A 9,124-nucleotide genomic window follows, 5' to 3' on the forward strand; every position below is an offset into this window, starting at 1 on the left:
TAATGTCCTTTTGCTTCCCAGTATAGAGTGTTTTCCATCCATTTTCGCGTTTTTTGTAGGGAAAAAGCTCAAAAACACTTTTTGGTAATGTTATTCTATTTCTTCATATTCGTTGGTTTGCATTAGTTTAAGCGTTTTTTTCTACGTAAAACACTGAAAAGACACGTTTTCAGTAATTTTGTTTTGGATTCACATATTGACTGACTTCCATATTATTTATCGGTTTGGTGCTTAACATGCTGAAAAACATTGAAAAGACAGGTTTCTGGTAAAGTCGTTTAATTTCCTCATATAGGTGACTTTGCATGCACTTCATGGCTTGTTACATAACAATCCGAAAGAAAAGCTATAATTAACTTTTTTTTTATAATGTTCTTATTTCCACATAAATTCCCTGAATTTTGGCAGAATTTTGGCATTTCGGTACCTATGAAAATCAATAAAAAAAAAAATGCTATTTTTTTTAAATGTTTTAAAAATTTAAAAAAAATGTTTTTTATTTTTTCTCTTTAAAGAGTGTTATTTGTGGGTTTTAACGTTTTGGTACTTAAGGAACTTAAAAACAGTCATAATACACGTTTCTTGTAATGTCCTTTCGTTTCTCAAAGTTAGGATTCTTTGCATGTATTTAAGCGTTTTTATAGGTAACATGATCAAAACCACTTAAAACACATGTTTTCTGTAATATTTTTAAGCTTCTCCATAAAGGAGTGTTTTGCATGCGTTTTTGCGTTTTGGTATGTAAGGAGCTCAAAAACACATAATGGCAAGTTCTTGGTATAAGTTCGTTTTATTCCCATGTAATGTGATTGCACTGCTTTTTAGTGCTTTATTGCCTAACAGGCTCAAAAACACTCAAAAGACACTTCTAGTAATGTCATTTTTTTTCCACATAAAGCATACTTTTTAAGATTTTGCTAATAATGTGTAAAACACTGAAAATACACACATTTGGTAAGGTTGTTCTATTTCTCAATTAAGATTGTTATTCATGAGTTTCAGCATTTTGGTATCTAAAAAAATTCTTACTATACACGAGTTTTTGCGTTTTTTGCCTTTTGGTTCTTTTGAACCACAAGTTCTTTTGCCCGAAAATAATAAGACACTCATTATACACGTTTCTCGTTATGTCCTTTTGCTTCCCAATAGGGAGTGCTTTGCATCAATTTTCACCTTTTTTGTAGGTAACAAGCTCAAAAACACTCAAAATATATATTTTTTGGTAATGTTATTCCATTTTTTCATATTGATTGGTTTGCATCCAATTTAGCGTTTTTCTACGTAAAACACCGAATAGACATGTTTTCACTAATTTTGTTTTGGATTCCCATATAGAGTGACTTCCATGTTATTCATCGTTTTGGTGCCTAGCATGCTGAAAAACACTCATAAGACAGTTTTCTGGCAAAGACATTTAATTTCCCCATATAGGTTGCTTTGCATGGGTTTTTAGCTAAAATTAACTTTTTTTATCATGTTCTTATTTCACTAAATTTCCAGAATTTTGCCCGAATTTTGGCATCTCGGTACCTGTGAAGATGAATAAGAAAGAAAAAAAACATATCGTATTTTTTTTTATATATTTATTTATTTTTTCTCAATAGAGAATGTTATTTGTGGGTTTTAGCTTTTTGGTAATTAATGAATTTAAAAAAACACTCATAATACACGTTTCTCGTAATGTCCTTTCCTTTCCCACAAATAGGGTTCTTAGCATGTATTTAAGCGTTTTATTGGTAACATGATAAAAAACACTCAAAATACATGTTTTTGGTAATGTTATTCTGTTTCTCCATAAAGTGTGTTTTCCATGCGTTTTAGCGTTTTGGTATATAAGGAGCTCAAAAACACTTAAAGGCAAGTTCTTGGTAAACATTGGTTTTATTCCCATGTAATGTGATTGCCCTGCTTTTTAGTGCTTTATTGCCTATCACGCTCAAAAACACTCAAGAGACAATTTTCTGAAAATGTCATTTTTTTTTTACCACATAAAGCTGGTTTCGCAAGCATTTTGGGTTTTTGGTAACTAAGAATGTGAAAAGCACTCAAAATACACGCATTTAGTAAGGTTGTTCTGTTTCTCAATTAAGAGTGTTATTCATGAGTTTCAGCATTTTGGTATCTAGGAAACTTCTCCATATACACGAGTTTTTGCGTTTTTTGCCTTGTGGTTCTTTTGAACTATAAAACACTTATTATACACTTTCTTTGTAATGTCCTTTTCTTTTCCAATATAGAGTGCTTTGCATCAATTTTCGCGTTTTTTTTTAGGTAACAAGCTCAATAACACTCAAAATATACCTTTTTGGTAAAGTTTTTCTATGTCTTGATGTTGGTTGGTTTGCATCCGTTCTAGCGTTTTTCTACGTAAAACACAGAGAAGACACGTTTTCAGTAATTTTGTTTTGGATTCCTTATTATTTATCGTTTTAGTGCCTAACATGCTGAAAAACACTCAAAAGGCAGATTTCTGGTAAGGTCGTTTAATTTCCTCATATAGGAGGCTTTGCAAGCACTTTATGGTTTGGTACATAAGTCCGAAAAAAAAGCTAAAAGTAACTTTTTTTTTATAATATTCTTTTATCATATAATTGCACTGAATTTTCCCAGAATTTTGGCATCTCTCTACCTATGAAGATGAATAACAAAAAAAAAAAAAAAATCCCTATTGTTTTATTTATTTTTATTTATTTTATTTTTTTTCTAAATAAAGAGTGTTATTTGTGGGTTTTAGCTTTTTGGTACTTAAGGAACTTAAAAACACTCATTTTACACGTTTCTCGTTGTCCTTTCTTTAACCAAACATAAGATTATTTGCATGTATTTAGGCGTTTTTATAGTTAACATGATAAAAAAACACTCAAAATACATGTTTTTGGTAATGTTATTCTGTTTCTCCATAAAAAGTTTTTTGCATGCGTTTTAGCGTTTTGGTATGTAATGAGCTCAAAAACACTTACAGGCAAGGTATTGGTAAAAGTTGGTTTTTATTCCCATGTAATGTGATTGCCCTGCTTTTTAGTGCTTTATTGCCTAACTCGCTCAAAAACACTCAAGGGACACTTTTCTGGTAATGTCATTTTTTTCTCACATAAAGCTAGTTTCGTGTGCAATTTGGGGTTTTGGTAACTAAGAATGTGGAAAGCACTCAAAGTAGTAAGGTTGTACTGTTTCTTAATTAAGAGTGTTATTCATTAGTTTCAGCATTTTGGTATCTTAGAAACTTCTCCATACACACGAGTTTTTGCGTTTTTTGCCTTGTGATTCTTGTGAAACTATAAAACACTCATTATACACGTTTCTCGTTATGTCCTTTTGTTTCCTAATATAGAGTGCTTTGTATCCATTTTCGCGTTTTTTTTTTTATGTAACAAGCTCAAAAACACTCAAAATATATCTTTTTGTTAATGTTATTCTATTTCTTCATATTGGTTGGTTTACATCCGTTTTAGCGCTTTATTATGTAAAACTTTGAAAAGACATGTTTTTAGTAATTTTGTTTTGGATTTCCATCTAGAGTGACTTTCATATTAATTAACGTTTTGGTGCCTAACATGCCGAAAAACACTCAAAAGACAGGTTTCTTGTAAAGTCGTTTAATTTTTCCATATAGGTGGCTCTGCATATACTTTAGGGTTTGGTGCATAACTCCGAAAAAAAGCTAAAATGAACTTTTTCGATAATGTTCTTATTTCTGCATAATTTCCTTGAATTTTGGCATATCGGTACTTATGAACATCAATAAGAAAAAAAAATCTATTTTTTTATCTATTTATCTCTTCTTTTTCTCTATAAAGAGTGTTATTTGTCGGTTTTAACGTTTTGGTACTTAAGGAACTTTAAAAACACTCACTTAAAAATATTACGTTTCTCGTAATGTCTTTTCGTTTCTAAAACATAATGTTATTTCCATATATTTAAGCGTTTTTATAGGTAACATGATCAAAAACACTTAAAACACATGTTTTTGATAATGTTATTCTGTTTCTCCATAAAGAGTGTTTTGCATGCGTTTTAGCGTTTTGGTACGTAAGGAGCTCAAAAACACCTAAAGGCTAATTCTTGGTAAAAGTTGGTTTTATTCCCATGTAATGTGACTGCCCTGCTTTTTAGTGATTTATTGCTTGACACGCTGAAAAAAAAAAAAATCTCAAAAGGCACTTCTGGTAATGTTATTTTTTTTTCCCACATAACCGTAGATTCGCATGCTATTTGGGGTTTTGGTAACTAAGATTGTGAAAAAAAAACTCTATAAATTCACGCATTTGGTAAGGTTCTTCATTTTGTCAATGAAGAGTGTTATTTATGAGTTTCAGCATTTTGGTATCTAAGAAACTTCTCTATATACACGAGTTTTTTGCGTTTTTTGCCTTGAGGTTCTTGTGAAACTATAAGACACTCATTATACATGTTTCCCGTAATGTCCTTTTGTTTAGCAATATAGAGTGCTTTGCATCCATTTTTTCGTTTATTGTAGGTAACAAACTCAAAGACACTCAAAATATGCCTTTTTGGTAATGTTAGTCTATTTCTTCATATTGGTTGGTTTGCATCCGTTTTAGCGTTTTTCTACGTAATACAACGAAAAGATACATTTTCAGTAATGTTGTTTGGATTCCATATATAGAGTGACCTCCATATTATTTATCGTTTTGGTGCTTAATATGCTGAAAAAACACTCAAAAGATAAGTTTCTGGTAATGTCTTTTAATATCCCAATATAGGTGGCTTTGCATGCACTTTAGGGTTTGGTACATAACAGTCCAAAAAAAAAGCTAAAATTAACTTTTTTAATAATGTTCTTATTTCACATAATTTTCCAGAATTTTTCCACAATATTGGCTTCTCGGTACCTATGAAGATGAATAACAAAAATAAAAAAAATAAAAATCGTATTTTTTATTTATTTATTTATTTTTCTCAATAAAGATTTGTGGCAACAAAAGCGATTTTGAATAATATTTAGAATAAATTTAGAATAAATAAAATAAATAAATAAATAATAAATACAAAAATGTGTGTGTGTGTGTGTGTGTGTGTGTGTGTGTGTGTGTGTGTGTGTTTCAAACAGTCTGCGTCACTATGATCAGGTTAGTTTCCTGACCTCAAGTGAGCTTTAATTTTTCCCCACGCAGGCTATTGGAATCCAAGGACTAGGGGAGAGATCGACGCAAAAAACAACCCTGCGCTTCACTTGGAACTGACTTCGCAGTAACAATGGCAACCCTGGTTACTACACACTCACATTCTTGGATGGAGACAAGAGCACTGAGAAAAATGTCACCGATACTGAAATCAAAGTATGTCAAAGGTCTTACCCACTGACGCACAAACGCAAACTCCTCGCGTGATTACAGAACCACATTGTGAAACGTTTCGGCGTCTCAGCTCGACTCTTACTAGGCGTCACTGGCAATTGCTAAAGTGATTTTGATTCTAATGATAGTCTAACAAGAATTTTGTACTACTGATGAACAAAAGACCCATGAAAACCTGGCGTATTATCTCTATGGCTTTTGAAAACAGTCTTTATGAGAAACCAAACGCATTTCAGAAAAGGGACCTTGACATGCCTGGCGGTGCAAGATCTACAGGCTAAATATCTGTGTTCAGAAACGCTTTTGCTCTCTCACCACGACTATTCTCAAAAGTCACAGAGATGATTTGCTTGATTCAAAAGAGAGAGAAAGAATAAATAAATAGATAAAAATCGGCCTTAAAAACTCACGTAACTTCACCTATATACAGCCTTTTGAATGTAGCGGAGGTGTGGCGCAGAAGTGTCTCATAATATTGCCCTTAACTTAACCTCTTCTCCCGCCGCAGTTTGCTCACCTGACTCCAGGCAAAAAGTACACGTTAGAAGGGAAGGAGTGCTTTACAACAGTGCACTGTGACATACTGACGACACTTGAAGAATGGACGGAACCAGAGAAGCCACGAGTGCTGGAAAAGACAGAACTCCAGACAACAACAAGACATCACCATCACCATCCAGCTGCCCGTCCTGCAGAACCCTCCAGGGTCTGTGTGACTGTGTGTGTGTGTGTGTGTGTGTCAGAGAGAGAGAGAGAGAGAGAGAGAGAGAGAGAGAGAGAGAGAGAGAGAGAGAGAGAGAGAGAGAGAGAGTCTTATATTTTGCTCATATGAAGTTCTATTTATACTATACGTATTTACTTGAGTGTGTGTGTGTGTGTGTGTGTGTGTGTGTGTGTGTGTGTGTGTGTGTGTGTGTGTGTGTGTGTGTGTGTGCTGCGAAAAAAGCCAAAGTTCATGTGTTTATCCCGCCGGTCATGCTCTGCTCGTACCCTAACCCACTCAGTGATTGGTTACTGCTGGCAGAATGCACTGGATATTGTTGAGGAAATACAGCGGCGGCGGCGACGAACATCACACAAGGAAGCAAGACACTGAGGAGAAAGCACTGGTAATGGTTCGCACGGAAAGGGAGAAGGAAAGGAAGGAGTCGCAGGCAAAGAGGAGGAATAGTCGTTCCGCTGATCCAGGCCAAAACGATCACTCGTTGCGAATTGTGGCAAAGATCGAGGTGGTAAGTGTGTGTGTGTGTGTGTGTGTGTGTGTGTGTGTGTGTGTGTGTGTGTGTGTGTAGTTGACACTTTTCACTATTTACTGAAGGGGAAACTGAGAACGGAGACTAGGACCACAAAAGACAGTATACATATTTTTCCTATTTCTATTTGCATTAGTACACTAAGCATTACTAACTACTAAGTAGGAATATGAGGATGACACGTGACTCGGACTAAGGCGAACAGAATGTACACAGGTCAGTTGGAGATTAAAGCTTCTAAATCTACGTTCGTTAGATAAACGTAGAGTAAGAGGTGATCTGGTAGAGGTATTTAAGTGGTATAAAAAATATAACAAGGTGACGTTGACAAATTCCTTAAGGCTAGTAAACTGGAAAGCACGAGAAGTCCGTCGGTCCAGTCTTGAATCAGTCACATTTCAGAAAGAAAGGAAGAAAATGGTAATAAGAGAGAGGAGTGAACGACTGGGTTAGGCTCAAGTAATCAGGTTGTTAGTGCCGCGTCAACAAGGACCTTTATAAGAATACTAAATCAATTAATGGATAAAGAATACATAGACGGATATACATGCGTAAGTACGTAGGTGTGTTTTGCGAGTATGCAGGGATTTGTTGTTCTTATGAGGCAAGATTATGAGCTACTGTTGCAGGCTTGACCCCGTTGAGTGAATCCGAGAATGAAACTAATGGCCGTGGCTTCCGCAGGTGGAGGACAAGGACCCCGAGGAGCTAGTGGTGGTGGGAGGCGACTGGCATGGAGGGAAGGGTCTGGAAAGCGAAACTGAGTACATTGTGTTCATAGTGACGGAGACCAGGGCAGGTGAGTGAGTCTCTCTCTCTCTCTCTCTCTCTCTCTCTCTCTCTCTCTCTCTCTCTCTCTCTCTCTCTCTCTCTCTCTCTCTCGCTGGAAATTCGAATTATATATTTCTTACTTGTTAGTTTTATCACTTATTTTAACATTACCAGTATTTCTGTGCCTCATGACCGTAGTTGTTGTGGCACCATTCAAAAATTTTTTTAATCACTTCACTTCTCTCTTGGTGACCTCTTAATCCTCCAGTGTTCTTACGCTCCTCTCTTATAGTCGTGTTTCGCTTCCGCGGTGTTGATGCGTTCCTGTCTTATGGTGATGTTTCACTACTTTTCCCCCTTCCTCCCATACCAGGTCCCTACAGTGAATACTTCTCGTGCAAACCAAGGATTATGAGGACAGCGAATCGCCCTAAAGAGCCCGCTACTTAGGGGGTGACCGTGGCCCTGTGTTCTGCTGCGCTGTTCCTCATTTGCTTCATTGCACCACTGCTGGTGAGTGTGTGTGTGTGTGTGTGTGTGTGTGCGCCCCCACCCCCCGCTCTCTCTCTCTCTCTCTCTCTCTCTCTCTCTCTCTCTCTCTCTCTCTCTCTCTCTCTCTCTCTCTCTCTCTCTCTCTCTCTCTCTCTCTCTCTCTCTCTCTCTCTCTCTCTCTCTCTCTCTCTCTCTCTCTCTCTCTCTCTCTCCACTCACAGCCTTGGCTTTTTCCCACTGCGTAATGCAGCGCCCTAAGAAATTAAAGAAAGAAAAAGGAGTAAACAAAAAATCATAAATAACAAGGTAGTGATGTAGATAAGGTAACAAAGTGACATAAAATTCATTTATGATTCTAGAAACTGATTGTAGTTTTTTTTTTTTTTTTCATCTCAACTTTTTCTTATTTACTTATTTTTTGTACGTAACGTAATATACTTGTCATTGTTTTCGCTAATCATTTTTTTTCTTTCCATTTGCAAAGATCTCTTGTTCTAACACAGGAAGCAGCTTCCGTAGAAGAGTCGTTGTAACCCAGTCAACAAGGAAGGTAAGGCATGAAGACAGGAATCATGCGGACCATAACTAAGGCCAGCATTCAGAGACCCTTTGTTCTCTCACCACAGCGACTGAGGTACTGTCAAAGACGACTACGATATGTTAAGACAAGTAGAATCAACCTTCCAGATACTATATAATGGTTTAGGGAATAGACCTCTGTATTAGATAGCTAGTATACTCAATAATTTTGCTCTGTATTGATATCTCTGTTTCCTTATTCTTGAAATAATTAATAAAATGCTCAGCAAGCAATATTCTCTGTTGACCGTCGTAGCAAACAGTGTTGTGGTGATTCTTTGCTCGATGGATTCTGTTACTACGAAACCGAGTCTTTTGTGTTGATTCGAGTCTGTACTGGTGATAGGCACCAATAAACCAAACCTGGTAACTGCTACATTCCTCACCTTCCCCTGGGCTCACTACACAACAGGTGTGGTGTCTTCAAAACGAGAAGAGAGGTGTGTTGTATTTCAAGCCATGGGCATTACTTGACAACACAAGAACATGAGGGAAGCTGCAAGAAGCCACCAGGCCAACACGTAATAGTGGCATCATGAAACATATCTATTTGCACCTATCATCCTCACACAGTAATTAATCTAATCTACTTTTGAAGCTCAATAATGACTCAACACCAACAACTTGACTAGTAAGTCTACTCCATTCACCTACCACTATCTGAGAACCAATTCCCAATTAGAGTGGTAGATTGAGGAACACTGACCCAAG

General features: G+C 36.2%; 2 long non-coding RNA genes across 2 annotated transcripts; both read left to right on the top strand.

Moving 5' to 3' along the window:
* Nucleotides 1-5,154: 5,154 nt before the first annotated feature.
* On the top strand, nt 5,155-6,930 carry LOC135116341 (uncharacterized). The gene is made up of 3 exons (XR_010276242.1): nt 5,155-5,300; nt 5,827-6,024; nt 6,343-6,930. It is a non-coding gene; the product is annotated as an uncharacterized LOC135116341 (long non-coding RNA).
* A 30-nt stretch (nt 6,931-6,960) lies between these two features.
* LOC135116346 (uncharacterized) lies at nt 6,961-8,918 on the top strand. The gene is made up of 3 exons (XR_010276244.1): nt 6,961-7,370; nt 7,716-7,855; nt 8,319-8,918. It is a non-coding gene; the product is annotated as an uncharacterized LOC135116346 (long non-coding RNA).
* Nucleotides 8,919-9,124: the final 206 nt, after the last annotated feature.

This window comes from Scylla paramamosain, chromosome 3, assembly GCF_035594125.1.
Source record: "Scylla paramamosain isolate STU-SP2022 chromosome 3, ASM3559412v1, whole genome shotgun sequence".
Taxonomy (NCBI): domain Eukaryota; kingdom Metazoa; phylum Arthropoda; class Malacostraca; order Decapoda; family Portunidae; genus Scylla; species Scylla paramamosain.